Here is a 7,992-nt window from a genome sequence, read left to right as displayed (position 1 = left end):
GGGGGGGGGGGGGGGGGGGAGGGGCATAATTCACGTTTCTAACCGACTTTTAAGCAGTCTTGGTTTAGTCAGATCGACGTAAAATTTAGCACAATTACTGGCTTTGGATTGAAGTTTGTTAAAATCGATATTTTGGTTAAATTCATATTACCATGACAAGCACGCAAGAAAAAATAGTTACGCGACTTGGCGACGGCGTCTGAAACTTTACAAATGCAGTGGGGCTACCCCTACTGTCCCCAACGTCCCTTTTTGTTTGAATTCATGATACGTTGCTTTTATCTTAAATTCCCTTGTATTAATTTGCTTTTATATACCATATTTGACACAAACGACAAAGCTTTTATATGCATGGGTTCTTTAGAAAATGCTGCCTCGCATATCTACAGTAGAAACACTGTATTTCTTTTAGTTGGGTTTGTTCGAGATAATTTTAAAGGCCCTTTTAATTACATAGAAGAAGAGATTCGTTAAACAATTTAAGTATAAAACATTGCGATCAAATTGAAAAGTTTAAAACCGTCTTGGTTAAAAGTTTCAAATGCGACGACGTTTCCACGTTCGCCTAACGTCATTATCAAGTAAAGAATGACAGAAATTGGCACGAGAAAAAATGTAAAAAAAAATTCTAAGAGACACGGATTAAAAGCATAAATATGTGATGATAATGCAGTAAGTATCACGTAAAGAGTTTGGCGCGAATAGAGTCTTTCTGAGTATTTAACCCAGGGTTCAATTCTATAATGAACAAAATCTCAAAAATTAGGCAATCAAACTTTCATCTGCATTTCTTCAGCGCAGCGCATCAGCAAATACAAATATTCCGCAATCGGGAAGCACCTTGGGGAACATGGTCTATCGAAGGCTAATTTCGATGAAAAACAATTCTCTGTTCTGAAATGCTAATTTTTGAGATGTTGTTCATTAACGAGTTGAACCTTGAGTCAAATAAGACTCTATTCGCGCCAAACTCTTTACGTGACTCTGCGTGTGAATACCTTATTGCATTATCACATATTTTTGGTTTTTATTCGTGTCTCTTAGGAATTCTTTTTACATTTTTTCTCTTTTCAATTTCAGCCATTCTTGACTTGATAATGACTTTAGCGAACGTCGAAACGCCGTCGCATTTGAAACTTTTAACCAAGAGGGTTTTAAACTTTTCAATATAATAATAAATAAGATATTTTAACAGGGAGCCCACGTCACAAAATGTGGTTTTCAGTGAGGCCCTGCATAAATCTAACGTAAGAATACAAAAAAATTACAAATATAGCTATCTAAAAAATAAAAAGTAAAAAGGATAAGATCGATAAAAAAGTCTACATGTCAATTTTATCTCCCTTTTAATTGCCTAAATAGCACAGGATTTTTCCCTTCCCTTTTCTATACTTCATTTTGTAAAATCCCTAACATTTTATGTGGCACCAAGCCTAAAAAGCGTACTCCTTTAGGGCAGAGCATTCCCTTTTAGTTCATCATAAGGAATACCCCCACCCCCTCCGTTCAGCTATTCTATGGTATTTGTCAACGTTAGCTATTTCTGCTGCTACCGATTGAAATAGTGCACGTTTGCACTATGCCATTTTACTCCTCTCACCTGAAATTGTGTGCGTTTGTTATGGATGCCAGACTGTTCTTCGTGATGAGGTCAAAAGTTCCTAATTCCAGCCCATCTCGCACGAATTTGGTTTTAAGTCTGTTATTCTGTACAGTTTTAATTATTTGAATATCACATCCTCCATACGACTGTGATTTAAATAATTAATTAAATACAACATAAGTGTAGTTTACCGAATTACTGAAACAGTTCGAAGAGAATGGTAAGGGCATTTTTAACATGTTATTGCTGTGATGCCCTGCCGGTTTCGATGAAAAATAATTCTCTGTTCTGAAGAAATGCAGATCAAAGTTTGATTGCCTAATTTTTGAGATGTTGTTCATTAAGGAATTGAACCTTGAGTTAAATACCCAGAAAGACTCGATTCGCGCCAAACTCTTTACGTGACTCTGCGTGTGAATACCTTATTGCATTATCACATATTTTTGGTTTTTATTCGTGTCTCTTAGGAATTCTTTTTACATGTTTAGTCTTTCCTATTTCACTCACTCCTGACTTGATAATGACGATAAGCGAACGTCGAAACGCCCTCGCATTTGAAACTTTTAACCAAGATGGTTTTAAACTTTTCAATTTTATCTCCCTTTTAATTGCCCAGATAGCACAAGAATTCTCCCTTCCATTTTCTATACTTTATAAGTCTTCATTTCGTGAAATCCCTAACATTTTACGTGGCACCAAGCCTAAAAAACGTACTCCTTTAGGGCAGAGCATTCCCTTTTAGTTCATCATAAGGAATACCCCCACCCCCTCCGTTCAGCTATTCTATGGTATTTGTCAACGTTAGCTATTTCTGCTGCTACCGATTGAAATAGTGCACGTTTGTTGTTGACGACAGAGATGTTTTTCAAGCCAGTGGGGTCAAAAGTTTGTAATTCCAGCGAAAATGCGATATAGCGTAATTATAGCGATAATTGCTTATTAAATTTGTTTGAGAGACAAAAGAATGTAATCTTATCACAAGACAAATATCATCTCCTAGAAGGCAACAAGAAGGTAGAGAAAAATCTCTCTAGCTCAAAGTGTGTGGAGAGAAAGCTTGGTGATTGCATCTATTAAGGTAAGACCTTGTTGAAGAGGCAGCGTAAGAGCTTCCAATGTGTTTAAAGGAAGGGGAAAAGACTAAGAGGGTTTTAAATGAACACTAGCCCAGAAATGTTTCTTTTTAATCTCGTTTAATGACTTTTTGAGGGAATGGTAGTTTGGTAGATCTCATGATTTCTGTGGACGAGTTCTGGACGCCGAAGATTAAGTAAGATCAACCTGATAGATGGTTACAGGCTTCATAATTCTAAATATTTGAGTTTTACTAAAGGGTGCGGATTTAAACGATTTCGTAACAAGATCGGAAGATATTAAAACGATCAAATCATGAGGTATTTGTCTGTAAATCGGAAAGTAATCACAACGCTCGTTTGTGAATCTGCCGCCCTTTACTTTAAGCTAAATGAACAAGATAATCTCGCTGTTGAGTAACTGACATAAAAACGCCATTTGTCCTAAGCTTTTGTGAGCTACAATCTCAGCAGTTATTGACAATTGCTTTAAAATTATAAGTCGGTCGCAGTGAAGGAATGAAGGATTTTGTTGGTTCTTATTCTGATCTTGTTAATTTCATTTTTATTTCATGATTTCCCATGATTTATTTGCTGCTTTAAGCTTGATTTATTTATTTTGTGAGGTAGATACTGGTGTGTGTGTTTTTCTCTCTGTTGTGTTTGTTGTCTCTTTTCTCTGTGTATTAAGGCCACAATATTGTAATTCGTTTCACGTAAATTGGCTTCCTTGTTCTTTAACTCCCAAGTTATTTTCGGAAGCCAATACCCCTTTTCTATTTCATTGTACGTTTTATGTCATTTCATCTTTAGTGCTCTGTAGGGGTAGAATAAAGTAAAGTAAATTACTTGAAGGAAGAACACTTTACCGCCTGTTAAAAACTACAAAGTTAAAAAAGTCAAGTCGGTTCTTTTGTAACCGTCCACAGTGTAGACCCCTTCACAGCAAGCTGCCTTTTGTCAATTTGTGTCATTTGACTAACTAAGCGCGTGCCTGCTTAAAAATGCCAAACCTTCCAAATATATTTTTCAGCCATGGTCTTGATTGAATTCCTGCTCGATCGTCACGCGCGTCAGACTTCTAGTATTTTATGTTTTCTTAGGGCTGATAGCAAAGAAAGGGAAACACGCGAGCGCTCGGCTCCCAATTTTCTCTTCTCACCTGAATTTGTATGAATTCGTTATTGATGCCAGGGGTGTTCTTCGTGAATGAGGTCAAAAGTTCCTAATTCCAGAAAATCTTGCACGAATTTGGTTTTAAGTCTGTTTTTTTGTGCGGTTTTTATTGTTTAAATATCACATCCTTCATACGATTGTGACGGTTAAATACAACAAAAGTACAGTTTACCGAATTATTGAAACAGCTCGAAGAGAATGGAAATTGCATTTTTAAGATGTTATTGCTGTGATGCCCCGTTTAGTGGTTTTTGAGATAAGGAGAAACGTATAGGGCTTACGGATAACGGAACACTACAAAGAAAGTTATAGAGATAATGGCTAATTAAATTTGTTTGAGAGACAAGAGAATGTAATCTTATGAAAAGACAAATATTGTCTCCTAAAAGCCACCCAGAAGGTAGAGAAAAATCTCTCACGCTCAAAGTGTGTGGAGAGAAAGCTTGGTGAGTGCATATATTAGGGTAAGGCCTTGTTCAAGTGGCAGCTTAGGATGGAAGGGGAAAAGGAGAGGGTTTTAATTGAACAATAGCTCAGTAATGTTTCTTTTTAATCTCGTTCAATGACGTTAAGAGGGAATAATAGTTTTGGTAGAGCACATGATTTCTGTGAAAGATTTCTGGTCGCGGAAGACAAAGTAAGATCAACCTTATAAATGGTTACAGGCTTCATCATTCTAGATATTTGAGTTTTAGTAAAGAGTGCGGATTTAATCGATTTCGTAACAGGAGCGGAAGATATTTGCATGAAAACGATCAAATCATAACGCATTTCTCTCTAAATGACTGTATTCACAACGCTCGTTTGTGAATCTGCCGTCCTTTACTTTAAGCTAAATGAACAAGATAGTCTTACTGCGGTTGAGTAACCGACATAAAAACGCCATTTGTCCTAAGCTTTTGTGAGCTACAATCTCAGTATTTGTTGACAATTGTTTTAAGATCATAAGTCGATGGCAGTGAGGGAATGAAAGATTTTGTTGGTTCTTATTCTGATCTTGTTAATTTCATTTTTATTTCATGATTTTCCATGATTTATTTGCTGCTTTAGTCTTGATTTATTTATTTTGTGAGGTAGATACTGATGACTGCATGTTTTTCACTCTGTTGTGTTTGTTGTCTCTTTTCTCTGTGTTTTCCGGCCACAATATTGTAATTCGTTTCACGTAAATTGGCTTCCTTGTTCTTTAACTCCCAAGTTATTTTTCGCTGAAGCCAATAGCCCCTATCTATTTCAAAGTACGTTTGATGTCATTTCAGCTGCAGTGTTCTGTAGGTGTAGAATAAAGTAAAGTAAATTACTTGAAGGAAGAACACTTCACCGCCCGTTAAAAATTATAAAGATCAAGAAGTCTATAGTCAGCTCTTTTGTTAAAACCGTCCACAATGTCCCTTCACTGCAAGCTGCATGCCTTTTGTCAAAAAATGTGTCATTTGACTTACTGAGCGCGTGCCTGCGAAAATGCCTTCTTCCCAGTATATTTTTCAGCCATCCGGTCTTGATTGAATTCCTGCTCGATTTTCTCGCCAGACTTTTATAGTATTTTATATTTTCTTAGGGCTCACCTGAAATTGTGTGCGTTTGTTATTGATGCCAGAGATGTTCTTCGTGATGAGGTCAAAAGTTCCTAATTCCAGCCCATCTCGCACGAATTTGGTTTTAACTCTATTATCCTGCTCAATTTTAATTACGGCAATGGTAATGGTTATGCATTTATATACCGCATTTTCTATTCATATATATTTAAATGCGGTTTACATCAGCATATTTCCATTAGCGACCTCATCCTACCCACCCAGCCCATGAAATCATGAAACAGCACAAAGACCAGACCAGCACACCGGGAACTCCATGCCCTACCCTTTGCGATCATTAAAATATCACATCGTTCATACAACTGTGATTTAAATAATGAATTAAATACAACATAAGTGCAGTTTACCGAATTATTAAAACAGTTCGAAGAGAGTACTAATTGCGTTTTTAACATGTTATTGCTGTGATACCCTGTTTAGTGGTTTTTGAGATAAGGGGAAACGTTTAATCTTCGGGATAAAGGAACACTACAAAGAAAGTTATAGAGATAATGGCTAATTAAATTTGTTTGAGAGATAAAAGAATTTAATCTTATCACAAGACAAATATCACCTCCTAAAAGCCACCAAGAAGGTATAGAGAAAAATCTCTCTGGCTCAAAGTCGTTGGTCGGCTCTTTTTTATCCGTCCACAATGTAGACCCCTAAACTGCAAGATGCCTTTTGTCAAATATGTGTCATTTGACTAACTGAGCGCGTGCCTGCGGGAAAATGCCTAACCTTCCCAATATCATGATTTTCTAGATATGGTTTTGATTGAATTCCTGCTCGATTTTCACGCCAGACTTTTATAGTATTTTATATTTTCTTAGGGCTGATAGTAAAGAAAGGGAAACGATTGTCTCCCATTTTTCTCTTCACCTGAAATTGTGTGCGTTTATTATTGATGTACGAGTTGTTCTTCGTGATGTGTCAAAAGTTCCTAATTCCAACTTTGATGCACTGTTAAGTGGTTTTTGAAATAAGGAGAAACTAATAATAGGGATAACGGAACACTACCAAGAAAGTAATAGAGATAATGGCTAATTAAATTTGAGAGACAAGAGAACGTAAGCCTAGAAGCCACCAAGAAGGTAGAGAAAACTCTCTATAGCTCAAAGAATGTGGAGAGAAAGCTTGATGATTACGTAAGGCCTTGCTAAAAGTGGCAGGTTAGGAGCTTCCATTGTGTTAAAAGGAAGTGGTGTTAAAAGAAAGTGGTTTTAATGATAAAACACTAGCGTAGTTTCTTTTAATGATGTGGTAGTTTCAGTAGAGTTCATGAATCTGTGGAGGAGGTCTGGTCGCGGAAGATTAAGTAAGATCAATCTTGTAAACCGCTAGAGTTATTTGAATTTTATTTATTTTTCCATAACAGGAAATGAAGATATTTGCATGCAAACGTTTAAATCATGAAGCTTTGTTCTCTCATCTGAGCACATTTAATTTCGTTTGTGAACCTGCTGTTTCTTACTTTACCCGGCAAAGAACATAAAAACTAAATGGACTAAATAAAAAAGCTTTAAACTCATAACAATGTATTAAACTTTTTTCCAACTGTAGTCTAAATACGTGCAAGGGGATTGACTTTTCCCGAAACAATGCAGCCCCGGCCGTCTATCATCAAGACTTGAAGAAGAAATAGCCTGTTAAGCAGCGATAAGCTAATTAAAAGTTTAATGTTGTCAAATTTAACGGAAGAACTGTTTAGATCCGATGTTATCTTAATCTTCTTTCTGACATGGATTTAGAAACTTGGATAAGAGAAATTGTATTAGTATTGACGCCACCGGTTCCAAGCAATACGTCTCAATTATAAAGGACATATTAGGGCCATTTATACGGGAGAAAATAAGACGTGCCTTATCTAAGACGCGTCTTAAATAAGACGCGAGCTGATCGTATAAACGGCACAAAATAAGCGTTCGTGTCTTATTTTAGACGCGACTAAAATAAGACGCGTCTAACTCTGGAACAGGAGCTTGAGCTGTTCTTATCTTGGTCGCGTCTTAAATAAGACGTGAACTTCCTCGTATAAATGGTACATGCGTCTTAAATAAGACGTGAACTACAAATGCGCTTGCGTAAGAGCGAGCCCGGACGCGGCACGGCACGCGTCACTGACCGCCCTCAGCTCTGCAAAATGGCTTCGCAGTGTTCAAAAACACCAGCAACACCGGCAGCAAAAAGAAATACGTGGACTACCACGGAAGAGAAGGAGTTTCAGCTTACTTGCAAAGAGAGGGCAATTGCCGAGGAGCTGGGCAATTGTGTTACAGGCGCCGGTATAAGTTACTTCTGTTGTCACTTTTGTTTACATTCAACGTTATCCTTCCGCAATTGGTACAGATGAAAAGTTGTTACAAGTCGCATGGTTGCTAATGGTAACGTCGCATGTAAACGAGGCTGTATCAAAAATAAGACGCGGGTCATTTATACGTGATTTTCGCGTCTTATGCAGGACGTGATGGTATAAACGGTACAGCTCGCGTCTTATTTAAGCCGCGTCTTAGATAAGACGCATCTTATTTTCTCCCGTATAAATGGCCCTATTTTTATAGTCACT

The sequence above is a fragment of the Pavona decussata genome, unplaced genomic scaffold (genome assembly GCF_977016875.1).
Source record: "Pavona decussata unplaced genomic scaffold, jaPavDecu1.1 SCAFFOLD_59, whole genome shotgun sequence".
Taxonomy (NCBI): domain Eukaryota; kingdom Metazoa; phylum Cnidaria; class Anthozoa; order Scleractinia; family Agariciidae; genus Pavona; species Pavona decussata.
This window is presented reverse-complemented; position numbering follows the sequence as displayed.